Genomic DNA, 18,304 nt, shown 5'->3' with positions numbered 1-18,304 from the left:
TTTTGCCGCAGAGACGTAACCTTTAAAATTTCAGAGAACTCAGTATCTATCTCTAATTAACAAAATTATTTCAATTTTTGAAATAAAAAAAAATCTGTATTTCTGGAAACTCGTTCAAGAAATAATATTATAAATGTTATTTTTTGATAAATTGATACGTCATTGACGTAACAAGTCCGCATAAATTCTCTATAAAGTCACTATGTGTTTATGTAACGAGCCTGTTTGTCTTGTAATTCAGACTTAACCCTAACCTTGGTTAGGCCAATAATAGAATATGCATCCTCCGTTTGGGACCCCTCAACTCAAGAAAACATTAAGAAACTGGAACAGAAACAAAATAGAGCAGTGAGACTCATAACAAACGAATATTCACACTTAACCAGAGTAACACCTTTAGTAAAATCACTAAATTTAGAAAGCCTTCAGGACAGAAGACTCAAAAGTAAAGTAGCAACTATACAAAAAACACTGAACCACAATTTTCAAATACAAAAACAAAATTTAATAAAATACTCTGAAAGACACAAAGATAAAGGCACATTCCTCGTCCCATATGCTAGGACAAATTTGTACAAATACTCCTTCTTCCCTAGTGCTATTAGAGCATGGAATGGGTTGCCTGAGCTAGCCAGGAAAACCAGTGACTTGGCAGAATTTAAGTCATTGGTTAATATGCATGACTAAATGCATAACGCGTAGGACGTAATCACCTTCTTTTTTTGAAGTAACTTCTTTTTTATATAATATAAAGATAAGATAAGATTTTTGACTCTAATACCTGGAGTTCTTGTAAGTTATATTATTATAAGTTGCAATACCTGTAAGAGCTCCAAAAGACTTAGACCTTAATCCGGACAAAAACAAATATTGAATATTGATGAGAACTACAAAATGGCAGAAATATCAATTATAAGATTTGTACCAGCCAGAGTGAATTGATGTAAGCCTTGTTAAGATGTCAGAGAACATTTAGATAAAGCATGTCAAAGGAGAAAGACTTTGCCACCTTCAGGCTAACTGTAACCTAGTTACTCATTCTGATATGCCAGTTGTACACATATAATACGGCCCTACATTTAGTATGGTCACTGTGACATCTAGAACCCGTGTGTCGCTCTCTACTTAAGTGGCGCGTGCATCAAGAAGTGAGTCATTAAAATAGAGAGAGGAGAAATGAGATAGAAGAAACTGAAAAGAGAGAAAGAAAGAAAGAAGGAGAAAGGAAGAGAATACAAGGAGAAAGGAAGAGAATGGAGAAAGATGAAAAATGTAATAAAACAAAGAAAAAGAAAAACTTAAAGAAAAAACAAAAGGTGACTGAGATGTAAAGAGAGAAAGAGAGAATGATATTAGAGAGAGAGAGAGAGAGAGAGAGGTTGACAGAAGGAGATATTAAGTAGTAGAGAAAAAGAAGGTTAGAAAGAGTGAAAGAGAGGGTGATCGATGCAGATATTAAGTACCAGAGAGAGAGAGAGAGAAAGAAGATAGCAGATGGAGATATTAAGTTTGAGAGAGAGAGAGAGAGAGAGAGAGGTTGACAGATGGAGATATTAAGTTTGAGAGATAGAGAGAGAGAGAGAGAGGTTGACAGATGGAGATATTAATTTTGATAGATAGATAGATAGATAGAGAGAGAGAGAGAGTGAGAGAGAGGTTGACAGATGGAGATATTAAGTTAGAGAGAGAGAAGAAAGAAGATGACAGATGGAGATATTAAGTTTGAGAGAGAGAGAGAGAGAGAGAGAGAGAGAAAGAAAATGACAGATGGAGATATTAAGTTTGAGAGAGAGAGAGAGAGAAAGAAAATGACAGATGGAGATATTAAGTTTGAGAGAGAGAGAGAGAGAAAGAAAATGACAGATGGAGATATTAAGTTTGAGAGAGAGAAAAGAATGAATTAGATTGGAAGTGAGGTTGTCAGAAGGAGGTATTAAAAATTAGAGAGAAAAGAAAAAGAGAAAGAAGTTGATTGAGATATTAAGCTTCAACAACTGAGAGAGAGAGAGATGGAAATAGTGAGCATGAGAGAAAAAAGAGAGAGAGAGAGACTTAAAGATAGAGATAGAAGGGCTGACCAAAAAAAAAAAACAGTAACTACCTTCAAATCTGACAACAATCTCTCCTCTAATGTTGTGACCGTGCTACAATGGTGAGTTGGTGATGAGTTTCATCTACTAGATCCCAGTGAACTAGTCAACCAAGGCAACTCTTCGTAACAATGAGAACCACTCCACACACACACTGCAACTCGCTTCAACACGATGTACCACACAAACCGCTACAATATCACACACACACACATACACACACGACAGCAACGTTCTATAGCCGTCAACAGGTCGACCTGATCATAGAGCTTTCAAAAGTCGCTGAGACTTTGATGAGGTCAGACCTAGTGATCATTTCATTGTAAGTTTTCCAATAGTATTCTTTTCTCTGGTTCCATTTTAATGTACTAGTCCCTGGATCATTAATCATATCTTGGCAGTCTGTTCGTCCGTCTGCCTGTCCGTCTCAGAAATTCATTATTTCCAATTACTTTACAACCAGTTAAGGTGAAATGTATATAATAAGTATATAAATATGTTCATTACATTAATTTGTTTAGAAAATGTTCTTTTTGCTTTATGTTATAGAAAAACAATTGGTGATAAAACTAAAGACTTTGCTTCCATAATGAACCATTCGCCTGTGTCCCTTGTGTAACGTCAGGTGTTTGATATCCGCTTCCGCGATGCTAGCATTATATACTGACACAGTTTACGCTGACACATATTTTGACACAGTTCACGCTGACACATATTTTGACACAGTTCACGCAGTATTAACGCAACTTACATTGTAAGCATACTTTATCGACATACAAAGTCAACTTATTATCTCATGATACATTGCACACTTGTTGTGTCGACTTACAATACCAACCTACTGTATCAACCTACTGTATCAACCTACTGTATCAACCTACAATACCAACCTTCTGTATCAACCAACAGTATCAACCTACTGTATCAACCTACAATACCAACCTACTGTATCAACCTACAGTATCAACCTACTGTATCAACCTACAATACCAACCTTCTGTATCAACCAACAGTATCAACCTACTGTATCAACCTACTGTATCAACCTACAGTATCAACCTACTGTATCAACCTACAATACCAACCTTCTGTATCAACCAACAGTATCAACCTACTGTATCAACCTACTGTATCAACCTACAGTATCAACCTACTGTATCAACCTACAATACCAACCTTCTGTATCAACCAACAGTACCAACCTACTGTATCAACCTACTGTATCAACCTACAGTATCAACCTACAGTATCAACCTACAGTTTCAACGCAACTTACATTGTAAGCATACTTTATCGACATACAAAGTCAACTTATTATCTCATAAAAAATTGTACACTTGTTATATTCTTCTTCTTCTTCTAGCCAGCTTTATTGCTGCTGAGCTGTGAGCTCTTTTGCAGACTGTGCCAAGGAAAAAAAGTGTGCTGTTTTCTTCAGTTGTTCAGCACTGCCGTACAGGGTGTTGGTTATGTTGGGCTGTAGTGGAAGTAGGGTCTGCCTAAGGTGGATTAGGGAGGGGCATTCAAAGAGGATATGGTTTACGGTTTCAAAGGGGTGGGCGCAATGTCTGCAAAGGGGTAATTGTGTGGAGTTTATTTTGTTCAGGTGGTAATTTAATAGTGGTGTGTGTCCTGTTCTTAGTTGGAAGATTGTAGATTGTTCTTTGCGGGGGAGGAAGTTAATACTGTCCAGTTTGTTAGGCGTAGTCATTTCTCTGTACATACCTACTGTATCAACCTACAATGCCAACATACTGTATTAACATGCATTGTAAACATACAGCGTACACTAACAATGTAAACATATATTAAACAAACTATCAACATACCATGTATGTATCTTAATACCATTTCAACATGCAGTATCAACATACACTATCAGCATACGGTATCAACATGTAAAGTCAACATATTGTTGTCCTCCTTCAGTCATGGAAGCAGTGTATGTTGATACAGTATGTTGACAAAGTATGTTGATACAGTATGTTGACAAAGTATGTTGATACAGTATGTTGTCATTGTATGTTGATACAGTATGTTGTCATTGTATGTTGATACAGTATGTTGTCATTGTATGTTGATACAGTATGTTGACAAAGTATGTTGATACAGTATGTTGTCATTGTATGTTGATACAGTATGTTGACAAAGTATGTTGATACAGTATGTTGTCATTGTATGTTGATACAGTATGTTGACAAAGTATGTTGATACAGTATGTTGACAAAGTATGTTAATAGAGAATGTTGACATTGTATGTTGATAGAGAATGTTGACAGTGTATGTTGAAAGAGAATGTTGACAAAGTATGTTGATAGAGAATGTTGACATTGTATGTTGATAGAGAATGTTGACATTGTATGTTGGCAAAGTATGTTGGCATTGTAAAACAGACACGAATACATGCAATTAATATAAACACTGAATCTTCATAACCTCAGAAAGTTTTTTTTTTTTTTTTTTTTTTTTTTTTTTTTTTTTTTGTGCTTACAAAAAAAAAATCAACTTTTAACCAGAAAATTGTGTGGCCAGCTCAACAACAACTTTTTTTTTAATATCAAATCCCACGTTAGTTTAATTAACAGAAAGATGGATCTCTGTTTAAAAAAAAACAACAAACAAATTAGTCAGCAAGTGAAAGTATCTACAGTGAGAAGCCGTTTCATTCAACTGAAACTGATGTGTTGGTATAACACACATACACGCACAAAAAAATGGTCACCTAGCAACAAAGTACAAGTGAAAATTCTTTCGGGAGAAACACGCGGAACAATCGACAAAAATGAAATTGGTTAGTGTTAGGGCGATGTCTAGGCTGGAGGTCTACCAAATTAAGGAATGTCTTGAGTCGTCTAAAAATAGATTCCAACCGATAAGTTCGGACAACCGTGGAAATCCATTTGACCAATTGAATTTTTTATTGTATGGTACCAAGTATGACGTAAAGGAATGGAGTCATGTGTTGTTGGTTTTTTGTTACCATAGCAACGATGCTACATACTACGCATTGATGTATACAGAAATTACTTAAGGTAAACATTTTGGCGCATCTCACGAGGCTTTAAGATTTTGGGGCATCTCAAGAGGCTTCAACATTTTGATGCATCTCATAATGCCTTAATATTTTGGGGCATTTCATGAGGCTTAAGGTTTATGGGGCATCTCATGATGTTTGCATTTTATAATTTTTATGTCCCGCATCTCAGACACGGGGCAAACAGATTTTGGTTTCAGATCCTCCTGAAGGTTTATGTTCATCATCTCCTGTGCCAGATTTTTAAAACAAACTTGACATAAATTATTTTAAAATTCAAATGCTTATTGAAACAAATATAGAAATTTGAAACAACAGAACTTTTGATATTAAACAAAACTTAGGCAAGGCTTTGTCACACTAATAAGTTATTCTGATTAATAAGATTTTAAAAAGTACACACACACACAAAACAGGGTTAGGGTTATATCGGCCAGGAAGGTACTAAATACGACCTAAATGATAAAGTCTTAACATGACAAAAAAGTACCAAATAGTTCTTTCGAATTACTTACTTAGATCCTCCAGCACTGTTCAGCGCACAGAGAGGGAAGCTGTGTCTATACAAACTGGTGTCCAGTAAAGTCTGCAGCCTCTTACCAGCCGTTTTACACTGCCCCGAGGTCCTCCATGAAGGTGCGGCGCCAAATTATACCTGGACGTCCCTGTGTGCGTTTTTCTCGTTTATTTTTTAATTAAAGCTAATACGATAAGATAAGATAAGATAAGATCATTTTATTGATCCAATCTAATGGAAATTCAGTTTGACGACAATTGACAAGCTCAGCGTAACAACTGAATCATTTCACTCAAGTCCCATTTGTCAAAGATATCATGACACAGAGTAGATTCCCTAAACATTTTTATAGCATAAAGTTGTAAGATATAGACTCGATACTAAAAATAGAATCTTGAATGGTGTCAGATAATATGTTTCAAATGTAATAGTTAACTCATTTGGATTCTATTAAGATGAAAGTTAATACAAGAATGAAGAAAGCACATCATCATTGACATTATCTTTCAAATCATCTTTACTTTATCTACTACCTTAAATTTTATATCATTTTTAATATCATCATTTATATAATCTTTATATCATCTTTTATATTATCTTTTATATCTTTTATATAATTTTTTAAATCATCTTTTATATTATGATTTATATCCTCCTTTATATCATCTTTTATGTCATCTTTATATAATTCTATATAATCTTTTCTATCATCTTTATATCATCTTTATACCATCTTTATACCATCTTCATAGCATCTTTTATATCATCTTTTATATCATCTTTATATCATCTTTAAACCATTTTTTATAGCTTCTTTATACCATCTTTATATGATCTTTATACCAACTGTCACTGTGTTGTTTTATATTGTTATTGAATGTGGCTGTGGTTATCAATGTAGGCGTGGTGGTGACATTGGGTTCTTTTTACAAATCACTGAATAATGAAATGACGCTGGGTGTAGCAGATACAATAAGTTTAATATAACACCACATAGTGAATACATCATACAATTCGACCCAGGAATGGTCAGTATTAATCCAACAGTAATATACGAATATCACAACTTAGTACTTATTCTATAACCAACTACTTTAAACATCTAACTCTACTGCTTATATATTAAGTGACTCAATACAAGTGCTTGCTACAAGATCTCTATGTGGACTGACTGCCTTTTACTCCCTGGTTCACCTAAGGTCAAAAGTGTTCACCTTAGTGCAACATGGGTTGTGAATAAGATTCACAATATGGAATTAACATACACAATACAGAATTAGGGTTTCTACTCTATGGCACCAACTTTGAGGTGGTGACATTACCTATCACCCCCCTTTTGAAAAAAATTTTGAAGAAATTTTTTTCAGCTTGACGACATAATTATCATAAGTAGGATCAATTGGAATTCTTGGGGTCTATGAAATGTTCAATTGCTGAGTTCAAATAGAACTACAAACTTGCAATAAAATATATAATATGACAGTGTTACACAAAATATTTGCTGAATCAAAAAAAATTCATACAAGGGCAAAATTCTCTAATTCATCATATTCTTGTAAGGCAATTCAAATAATTCTCTGAGTCAAATACTTAACGTCCCAAATAATTCTTTACATGTAGTTCTAATATATACATCAATGTTCAAATGTGTTAATATTTACAAGTCTTTTTCATAATATGTGCAAAGTGTGACAAAAATTTCAATGACAATCTCCTATGTCACAATGTGAAAAATTAATACAAGTTTTAATTCACAATATCTATTTATAAAAAAATCTTTGACACTATAGCAATGTTAGAAGTCTGGTTTTTTGACACCAATAGTACAATATGTACATATGTAGAAAATGTTACAAGTAAGTCTCAATATGTAAGTGATAAGTATAGAAAAATTCAAAATATATGTGTCAAAATTCAAGATTAAATTGTTTAATGATCATTGTTACAAATTCAATGTATCTGTTTACTTCAATATGAGGTTTGATATCTCCATAAAAAATTGTTGTGCATTAATATTACACAAGTAAATATGTATAATTCAAGTATCAAAATATTGGATCAAAAGTATGAACATCAAATCAAAATCATAAGTATCCTTCATAGTGCTTTTACATGCACCTTATGTTTCAATTAAGTATTTCTCTATATGCCAGTTCAAATAATTTGTAGCTAGTAATGGCAAAAGTTTAATGTTACATTGTTTATCAAATAATTATTGTGTACAAAGTTCAAAAAACTCTTTTGTCAAAAGAAATTCAACTGAGAAAATGTGTCAGTTGTGATACAATCTTTGAGTTTACATTAATTTGTTCAAGCATATACATACAAGCATAACATCATAATGGTTTAGTTGTATTTATTTTAATCTGTTGTGAAAAAAAATGTGTAAGTCCAATTTAAAAGAATAATATCAAGTGTCTCTTTCAGCACTTGAAATATCAAAAAGTTTGTACAACAATCTTCTTGTTTACATCAATGATTGTTACAAAAATATAGTCCATAAGAATAGTTTGACAAAAATGTTTTCAAAAAAAATACAAGTGTATGTCAATATTTAATTACACTAATTGACATTGAATAAATAAGTTACATTATGAATCAATCTCCTTTTTATCAATAGTATTGAAAAATGTGACTAAGTTATATAATTGTGATAAATGACATAGTAAAAAAATTCCAATCTTGTTTACAATAGCTGTAGAAAAAAAAAAAATTTTTGTCACAGTTGTTCTCAATACAATGAGAAAAAATAATGTTTACATTGCATGGAAAAAAAATTAAGCTAGGTACTGAATAAGTTTGGAAAAAATTCAATGTTTGTTTACATTGTTGAGTACAAAAATGTTATTCTTGTTGACAAAAGAATGTGAAAAAAATGTAGGTTACAATGAAGTAATCAAATTCCAAAGTTTGTTTACAAATAGAGTTTTTAAAAATGAAGTCTTAGTTCTAGTTCAATGTTTACAAATAGTACTCAATGTTTACAAAATAATGCTCAATGTTTACAACATGACATCATAGCTGGTTGTAAAAATAATTTTTTACTTTAAGGTGTGAATCTTAAATCTTTGAACTTTAGCAATTGTGACTTTAATTCTATGACCTTGAATTTATGCTAGCTTTAAAGTGCATTACTCTAATATATCTTCCTTGAAATAAAGTATTATCAAATGAATTGACAATTTTGTTACAATCTCTTTGTGTTTTCAAATAGACTAAAGCTATTTTGTTTGATTTGTCTTCACTTATTTTGATGTCTACCCATTTTACAAAAGCTGTGTTGTTAAAATAATTCATAATAGTTTGCCATCTAGTATTTCTTGAAAGATTTTCAACTTTAACTATATGATGTGTATAATTATTTGTTTTGTTTGCTGCTTTGGTTCTGTTTGTTTGATGTGATCTACTGTTAGTTGGACTGTAGCTTTGCCATGTTCTTCTGTTATATTGTTGTTGATAGGATCTATTGTAGTTAGGACTGAAGCTCTGGAAATTTCTGTTATCTCTTCCATATTTATGGTTTCTATTTACATATTGCTGTTTTTCTGATGCCATTCTCTTTCTGCACTCTGCTTTGGTGTGACCCAATATGCCACAGAAAAAACATTGTATGCTCTTGGCATATTTAAATTTATTTGTAGTTCTTGGATGGTTTTCTGTCACTGTTGCAGCTACATTGTATAATTCCCTTTTGTCAATGGTGATGTTTGGGTGTGAGTCTTTGTATGTTGTTAAGTTTGATATCAATTCAGCTTCATTTTTTATTTTTCTCTCCTTCAGGAATGAGAATGCTGCATCTGTAACATTTATTAGCACATTCTCAATGAGAAAGAAATCTAATATCTGTTTGGGGTCATCTAAGTTGCAGTTTGCAAGTTGTAGCCACTTTGTCATGTTCTGGCGCATGTCATGTATTGTTCTTTTTAAATCTGTATTCTTTGCTAGTTTTATTTCCCTAAAAAGTTTTCGATAGTGCTCCTCCGTTTTGCCAAAATGTTCAATTAGTCTTTGTTTTACTGTGTTGTAGTCTTTTCTTTGCTCCATAGTTAGTGTGTCGATGATGTTTAGTGGTTCACCTCTTAGGTTAGCTAGAAGTTGTTGAGCCATTTGTGCACTATTCATATTTGCTGTTTGACAGATGTATTCAAATTGAATAATGAAATTTTCTAATGTGTCTTCTTTTGGGTCAAAGTTCCTAAATTTGCTATGATACTGATGATGAGATGAAGTTTGACTTGCTGAATTGTCTTTATTTTCTTTTGCTAGTTTTGCCATTTTTTCTTCATGTTCTTTTAATTTTATTTCATGCTGGCGTTCTTTTTCTTTCTCTACGTTTTCTTGTTCTTTCTCTCTCAGTCTTCTTTCATGTAGCCTTTCTTCCCGTTGCTTGTCTTTTTCTACTCTAATTCTATCTATTTCAATCTTAATGAATGCAGCTCTATCATCTTCTTTTAACTTTAGTTTATCCACTATCTCTATTAGTTTTTCATACTCAGCCATTTTCAAAGATTCAAATTAGTAATATAGTTTAGTAATAGATATGTGTACTAGATATTTGTAAATGAAATATTGTACGATAAATAATTATTATAGCTCAAATAGTGATTGCAGGTAATAGTAGATATATATTTTGTGCGAAACAATTGAGGTTATGAGGTATCTTGAATATTCTTGGTACTTTGTCTAGTTCGTAATGTAATACTTTACTGATCAATTATGTGATTATGTATTTCTAGTATCTCCACTTGCAATGTAAAAATTTATTGCAACAAATAATTCACAATTATGTGAGCCTTATTAGTCTGATAAATAGTGATCAATGTATCAATAGTATCAAAATAGTTCAATGTGCTCAAAGTATATATTATATACAATCAATCTTGTCACAATCTCAAATCAAAATATATCCCATAGTGTATCAAGTGTGTAGTGTAGTGTTGATAATAATAAAAAATAGGTTGAAATAAGAAGTAAATAAATATATATATTAATAAGTAATTAGACAAACATAAATACACTATAGATACTAAACAGTCTGCTTTAAAGAGACATTACAAGATAGTAGAAATAGTAGACAAAAGAATTACAATGAGAAATAACAATGACGCAAAAGAAATTCAACAAATGTAAACAAGACAATATCAATACAAGAGTTTAACAATATGATAGATACTTGACAAATACAAACTTAACTAATACAGCTATACGATCAAGTATTTACTTTATCTAAAGAGTCCCTACCAATACCTGGATGCTTACTTGAAAAAAAATATAAATGCTCAGACTCAATAGATAATTAAATTTAGTCCCTAAAGTCAAATGTATATATAAATACAAATGTAAACAATGAAAAAAAAATTGTGGTGTAGTTCAAGAGAACTAATCAATATTCATTAATACTAAAGGGTAATTAAAGTTACTTCCCTTAAATATTCACTTGATGCTTGACTTGTACATAAAGTTCCGGTGATGCTCCACATAAATTATGTCCACAGTACAGTTCATATGTAATCCACTTGCTAAATCCGCAGCACAACGGTACAGTTCATAAGTAATCCACTTGTTAAATCCGCAGCACAACGGTACAGTTCATAAGTAATCCACTTGCTAAATCCACAGCACAATGGTACAGTTCATAAGTAATCCACTTGTTAAATCCACAGTACAATGGTACAGTTCATAGTAATCCACTTGTTAAATCCACAGTACAATGTTACAGTTCATAAGTAATCCACTTGTTAAATGATACGGTACTCAAGTTCTTGAACAACAGTAATCCAATAAATAATTCATGTGCTTGATAGGTAATCCACTGTTTTGTACAGTTGCTGAAACAAATATAAATAACTAAAAATGACCTTAGGTAGTGACGACAAGAGAGGTCTAAGAGTAAGAGCGCTCTCTTATTAACTGTGCTGTTAGACAGCGACAATAGGAGTGTGTCATTAGAATTATGACGAGCACTCGATGTAGATGATTCTTGAATATGTCAGCTACTTCGACTGACCATATATCAGCTGTCTTCAAACGATGACTTGAATGACTTGTAGTACTAGATTTTCACCCACACCGGTTGTAGTATCACGGTTGTCTAGTTTCACCCACACAGGTTGTAAGATCAGGTTGTCTCAGCATATCATGTTTGATCTCTTTCGCTTAGTATGTTAAAAAGTAACTTTGAACAATGCTGTGCTCCTAAAGCTATCTCAACTGGTGTAAAAGTACAACCACATAAATCAGGCTTCCAGATAAATGACACTTAGGACAGTAGTCAACTGAAAAAGTTGAAAATACAGCTCACACAGGAACAGTTCAAATTGTTCAGTTCATCACAGATGAAAAAATAGCTTGCTAATTGGTAACTGTGTCATGGCAGGTCAACATGACATGTAGTAGTAGATCTAGATACCAAGTGTGTAGTCAAAAAAATTTAATAAATTCTGGATTCGTTGTAATTCATGTAGAGTTCAATCTTGAAGTATAAGTCATAATAAGTTAAAATAGTAGGCACAGTTAACTTTCAATTTCAGCTCTGTTTTCTGTTAGTAGTGTTAGACTAGCTGAAGATAATAATAATGTCACTCTTGGATCACGTGAATCTCACTTGAAAAATTGTGTGCTGGTCTCAATAAATGTAGATCTAGGTCATCTCTATAATGTTGAATGTGTCGCTGAACGACCAAATGAGAAAAATAGTAGAGTCTATAATAATCAGGTTTTAGCTTTCTTGCTCGTTGAGTGGCGTCATGATTTGTGTAAAAAATTATTCCAGAGTTACTTTTTCATGTGTTAACTAAATAGTTCACTTGCCAACTTCAAAATTATCCGTATAAATGTTACTGTAAGTCACTGTAGTATTAAAATACTTCTGACAGCAATAGAAAAAAATTCTTGACTTGTTCCTCTGGTGCTCATAAATCCTTTAAGTTAGCAGTTCTGACTTCTGACATCATAAAATATCGTTTGCTGACACTTCTGACACTATAAATGCTGTTTGCTGACACTTCTGACACTATTAAATGTCGTTTTCTGACAATAAATGACTTGCACTTTGGACACTTCTGACACCAAAATGTCACCGTAGTTATTTTATATGGTATGAATGTGGCTGTGGTTATCAATGTAGGCGTGGTGGTGACATTGGGTTCTTGTTACAAATCACTGAATAATGAAATGACGCTGGGTGTAGCAGATACAATAAGTTTAATATAACACCACATAGTGAATACACCATACAATTCGACCCAGGAATGGTCAGTATTAATCCAACAGTAATATACGAATATCACAACTTAGTACTTATTCTATAACCAACTACTTTAAACATCTAACTCTACTGCTTATATATTAATTAAGTGACTCAATACAAGTGCTTGCTACAAGATCTCTATGTGGACTGACTGCCTTTTACTCCCTGGTTCACCTAAGGTCAAAAGTGTTCACCTTAGTGCAACATGGGTTGTGAATAAGATTCACAATATGGAATTAACATACACAATACAGAATTAGGGTTTCTACTCTATGGCACCAACTTTGAGGTGGTGACACCAACTTTATATCATCTTTATACCAACTTTATATCATCTTAATACCAACTTTATATCATCTTTATATCAACTTTATATCATCTTTATATCATCTTTATACCAACTTTATATCACCTTTAAACCATTTTTTATATCATCTTTACATCATCTTGATATCATCCTTTGTATCATCTTTTATACCATCTTTTATAGCTTCTTTATACCATCTTTTATATCATCTTTATATCATCTTTATACCATCCTTTATATCATCTTTTATACCATCTTTTATAGCCTCTTTATACCATCTTTATATCATCTTTATATCATCTTTTATATCATCTTTATATCATCTCCAACATTATATTCTGCATGATATTTTACATTATCTCTAACATATGTTGGTATAGAATGCTCTGAGAATGACTACAACATTTAGAAAGTGTTTTTGTGAGACCGAACAAGAAATTTCCGGCGTTCTGCTCTGTGGCTCGGTGTCTTTGAATCTAAAAATAGACGTCACTTTTTATAACCTCTAACCCCTCCGCTTAAATTGAGGCAATGGAAGCGACTTCGTCACTGCCCTGTGGGTTATAATGAACTGTCCCGAGGCAACAAATGCGCTGTCTTCTAGAACCTTCCACTCTCTCTATATATCAATATCCATATCTATTTTTATAAGCTTAACAACATGCCGACAAACATTTTTGACATAATTTCCATTTGAATAGCCATTCAAACGTTGTTTGCTGTCTATGACTGACAGCCGTACAGACGAATCATCATTGGCCTGGAAATGGCGGGAAATCATCAAGGGAAATTTAAAAAAAAAAAAAAAAAAAAGAAAAATCACTCATTTCATTCCGACGCTGAGAGCCTGTCGGGTAATTTATGGGGAAAAAATGTGCACTTTTTAAAGAAGGCGAATTCATTTGAGTCCAACACAAGTTGATCAGCTTTCGTTTTTCTTAAATATTTTTATATGCATATTTTGTAAATCTATTAAGAGAATGTACACGTTCTTCATCAGTTTCTAGAAGTGGCAATGTTGTCATTCCACACCGTATCACATTATATTACACCTACATACTTTCATTTTTCTTCTTTTTAATTGTTCTACAGGCTGAGTAACACCTTTAAGAAAATCATTAAATTTAGAAAGTCTTCAGGACAGAAGACTCAAAAGTAAAGTAGCAATTATACATAAAACACTGAACCATAATCTTCAAATACAAAAACAAAATTTAATAAAATACTCAGAAAGACACAAAGATAAAGGCACATTCCTCGTCCCATATGCTAGGACAAATTTGTACAAATGCTCCTTATTCCCTAGTAAAATTAGAGCATGGAACAGGTTGCCTGAGCCAGCCAGGAAAACCAAAGGACTCGGCAATATAAAATAGCTATAATACATAAAACACTGAACCATAATTTACAAATGCAAGAACAAAAACCTAATAAATGACTCAGAAAAACACAAAGATAAAGACACATTTCTTATTCCATAAGCTAGGACACATTCTAACACATTCTCACTCTTCCCTAGAGCTGGTAGAGCATGGAATGGGTTGCCTGAATCAGCCTAGAAAACATACATCTGAGCAGTTACTGATTAACATGCATGGCTAGATTGACACGTGAAATGAGTAGGACGTAATGACGTTCTGTATTTGAAGTAACGTCTGTAATTTATAAGATAAGAAGATAAAGAGGATGGCTGCCTGGTCGTGAGGTTTGCGCGCTGGACTGTCGTTCGGATTTATCGATGGTCGAGGGTTCAAATCCTGCCCGCTCCCATCCCCCGTCGTCCTGCGGGAGGTTTGGACTAGGAAGTAAACTATCTTCAACTCTGAAGGAACATCCGAAACATGTAAAACATTTTTACAAGAGTTCGATTGCGATTAAGGCTTCAATGACAGAATGGTAGATCTAAAAATAGACTTTAAGACACTAAATTGCAGTCACAAAAATATTTCCTGCATATTTTTGAGTGTCCGTAATACGTGCAGGGTTAATGTGGTCTGTAAAAATCTCATTATGTTCTCTGCATCTATTAAACCACCTGTCCTGCCTGCTTATTATAATAATTACAAAGTGAAACTCCCGGGCCAAGTGGAAATGATCTCCCGTTTTGCAATGCTGATTGTATGACAATTTGTGTAACACAGGAAGTCAGATCGTGTGTATCGCACTGGCCCCGAGGTAACTCTTCATCCCCGCTAGCTACTAATTAAGTAAACCTGGTTATCTCCCCGTTTATGTCCGATATTAAAAGTATTTCAAAGTTTTCTTGAGGCTTTCTATATTCTACTGGCCCATCTATCTCAATCTTCTCGTAGTCAGTGATGGTGTTGACGAACTTTGCATCTAATCACAGGGCAACTACCTTGTATCAGGGGCGTAGTGAGGGGGGCTAGGGGTGCGCGATGCCCTGGGCGCCACCCTCAGGGAAGCGCCACAGGCAGCCTATATTTCTATGTGATGTTCATGGACAATGGGGGGGGGGGCAATAAACTTCCTACAGAGAGAGAGAGAGAGAGAGAGAGAGAGAGAGAGAGAGAGAGAGAGAGAGAGAGAGAGAGAGGCTTTTATGACGTAAAGACCGTCCCAAACAATCGCTGCTAAATCTTTCCAGGTTTATCTCCTCTTGTTCCACAAAAAAAATAATTACCATTAATGAATGAACATAATTGTTTATTTTTTTTGTTTATTCTAGTATTCTCTACAGCTATTAATAATTTTTCACTATTTCATCTGAGATCGGGAAATGGGAGGAAAAAAAAAACTTGTAAAAGAATCCACCCAGACGTACAGTCAGACAGACAGACAGATATACATTGATATAAGCTATGTAACAGAAATAAACCGGGTTCGACCTGTTCCCATATCGTGCGTGTCTTTTACAGCCAGTAATAGGTTCTAATATTGTGTTTAATTATAGACATTCCATTTTTAACCACCTCTCACAATGTCTAGTTTCACATATGGCTTTTATCGTTTTCTATGACCTGCCAGATTGGCAGAGCTTCCCATTTTAATTTTAATTAACCTTTGCTCAAAACCTTTTCAATTAAAAATATAAGAATTGTATTTTTTTTCCTAGAATGTCTTTAGCCATAATCTTCAAATACAAAAACAAAATTTAATAAAATACTCTGAAAGACACAAAGATAAAGGTACATTCCTCGTCCCATATGCTAGGACATATTTGTACAAATACTCCTTCTTCCCTAGTGCTATTAGAGCGATGGAATGGGTTGCTTGAGCTAGCCAGGAAAACCAGTGACTTGGCAGAATTTAAGTCATTGATTAATATGCATGACTGAATGCATGACGCGTAGGTCGTAATCATCTTCTTTTTGAAATAACGTCTGTATTATATAAGATAAGATAAGTAATGACAATTATAAGTATAAAATTTGGTGACAAATAAAAAAATCTCTTAAAAAAACAAGCGTTGCTTAGCAGTACGCTAAAATGACAGCCATCATGAGAACGCTAATTAACTACTAAGTCCAAGGGAGATAAAAAAAAAAAAAACAATATCGGATGAAGGGATATAACTCTTGTGTTTTATTAATCAGGACTCCAGTCCTAGACATCACATAGTTTGCACTTTAAAGGAAAAAAAAAATACCGCAAGCAGTCGTGTCGTAATTAACTGCGTGGGGCAATTAACTTAATCAAAGATAAAAGATCGTCTTTGTCAAGAGTCTAGTTGACATTGTCTTTAATATTTACAAATATTTTTTTTAAAGTAACTTAAATCTTTCGTGACCACTAAATAAATTGGATTGCTGCCTGGACGTGTGGTAGGCACTCTGGACTGTCCTCTCAGGGGTTCCCGGTACGAACCCGGCCTTCCCTGCCTCTGCTAGGATCTAATAATCTTCAAATCATAAAGCACCACAAGCAGGTAAAACTATAAAATCATAAAGGATATTTAAATTCTTTACGAACTTATAATCTTCAAATCATAAAGCACAACAAGCAGGTAAAACTGTAAAATCAGAAAGGTTATTCAAATTCTTTACGACCTAAACAGTAACAAGTATTGTTTTGTTAAATCTTTCTGTCCTATTTCACTACTACAAAATTAGGAAAGTATATAACTAGAGCCCAGAATGAGAAAAGGAGAAATTACGTGTAAAAGAATCCTTCTGGTAAGACAGAGAGTGTGCCAGTTAATAAAAGTTTTGTAAAAACTATAGCTTGTCGAAAAAAAAAAAAAAGAAGAAATTCTTCAAAAAATAATTATATATGAAGTGTAACTGTATCGATTAGTTTGGATCAGTCATGTGATTAAATTTCTATTATATCTAGAAATAATAAATCTGTTCGATTATAATTTTTTTTTACCAATTTTTTTTTTATGCTTTCAGCCTTCTCAATACGCTTTGATGCTATCACTTGTCTAGACCAGTTGGGAAAAGGCGGGCCGGGAGGGGGGGGGGAGACGGTGGTACCTTTGAATGTCACCGTGATCGCTTTTCAAATACATAAAAAAAAAACGTGATAACTCAGGGCTCAAGCCTCCACAAGGGGTATAATTCAAATTATGCCCCCCCATCTGTCAAGTATGATTTCTTTCCCTTGTTCGATACCAAACAAAATAATTCATTACCAATAGTTAATAAACTAACTGTCTTTTTAAATCGATGCTTGTGGTGTCAGGTAAAAGAACTAATCGTGTTTAGTTCCAGCTTGATACGAGAATTTGAGTGTGGGAGAAATAACGTGTACACACTTTTACCTGACAGACAGACAGACAGACAGACAGACTTATCAAGGACGCTAAACCTGCAGGACGATGTACGAGCAGACGATATGGCGGATGGAATCTGGTTTTGTTACGACGACAGTCTATCACGTGGTTAGGTCCGGAAGTGGAAGGTCAGAGGTTGACCTCGATTCGAAAGACTGCAGGGAAGTGAACAGCAAAGTGGAACAAGAATGTCTTCATTGGGCCCGCGTCACGTGACCCACGTCTCCTGTCATCCGCCCCCCTCAGGTCAAACTACATTTACCATGATTTAATTAACAAGTTCGCCTGTCACCATCTTCACGGGAGGAGAAAGCACACACACACACACACAAATACATACACACACACTGCAGCAATTGACACACACAC

At 33.8% G+C, this 18,304-nt stretch overlaps 1 protein-coding gene across 1 annotated transcript in view; it reads right to left on the bottom strand.

The window, feature by feature from the left end:
- Positions 1-18,304, bottom strand: part of LOC106059672 (metabotropic glutamate receptor 3-like) — a 311,145-nt gene that overhangs the window by 157,965 nt on the left and 134,876 nt on the right. The window lies entirely within an intron of this gene.

The sequence above is a fragment of the Biomphalaria glabrata genome, chromosome 13 (assembly GCF_947242115.1).
Source record: "Biomphalaria glabrata chromosome 13, xgBioGlab47.1, whole genome shotgun sequence".
NCBI lineage: Eukaryota > Metazoa > Mollusca > Gastropoda > Planorbidae > Biomphalaria > Biomphalaria glabrata.
Note: the sequence above shows the minus strand (reverse complement) of the source record. Positions and strands in the feature narration are given on the sequence as shown.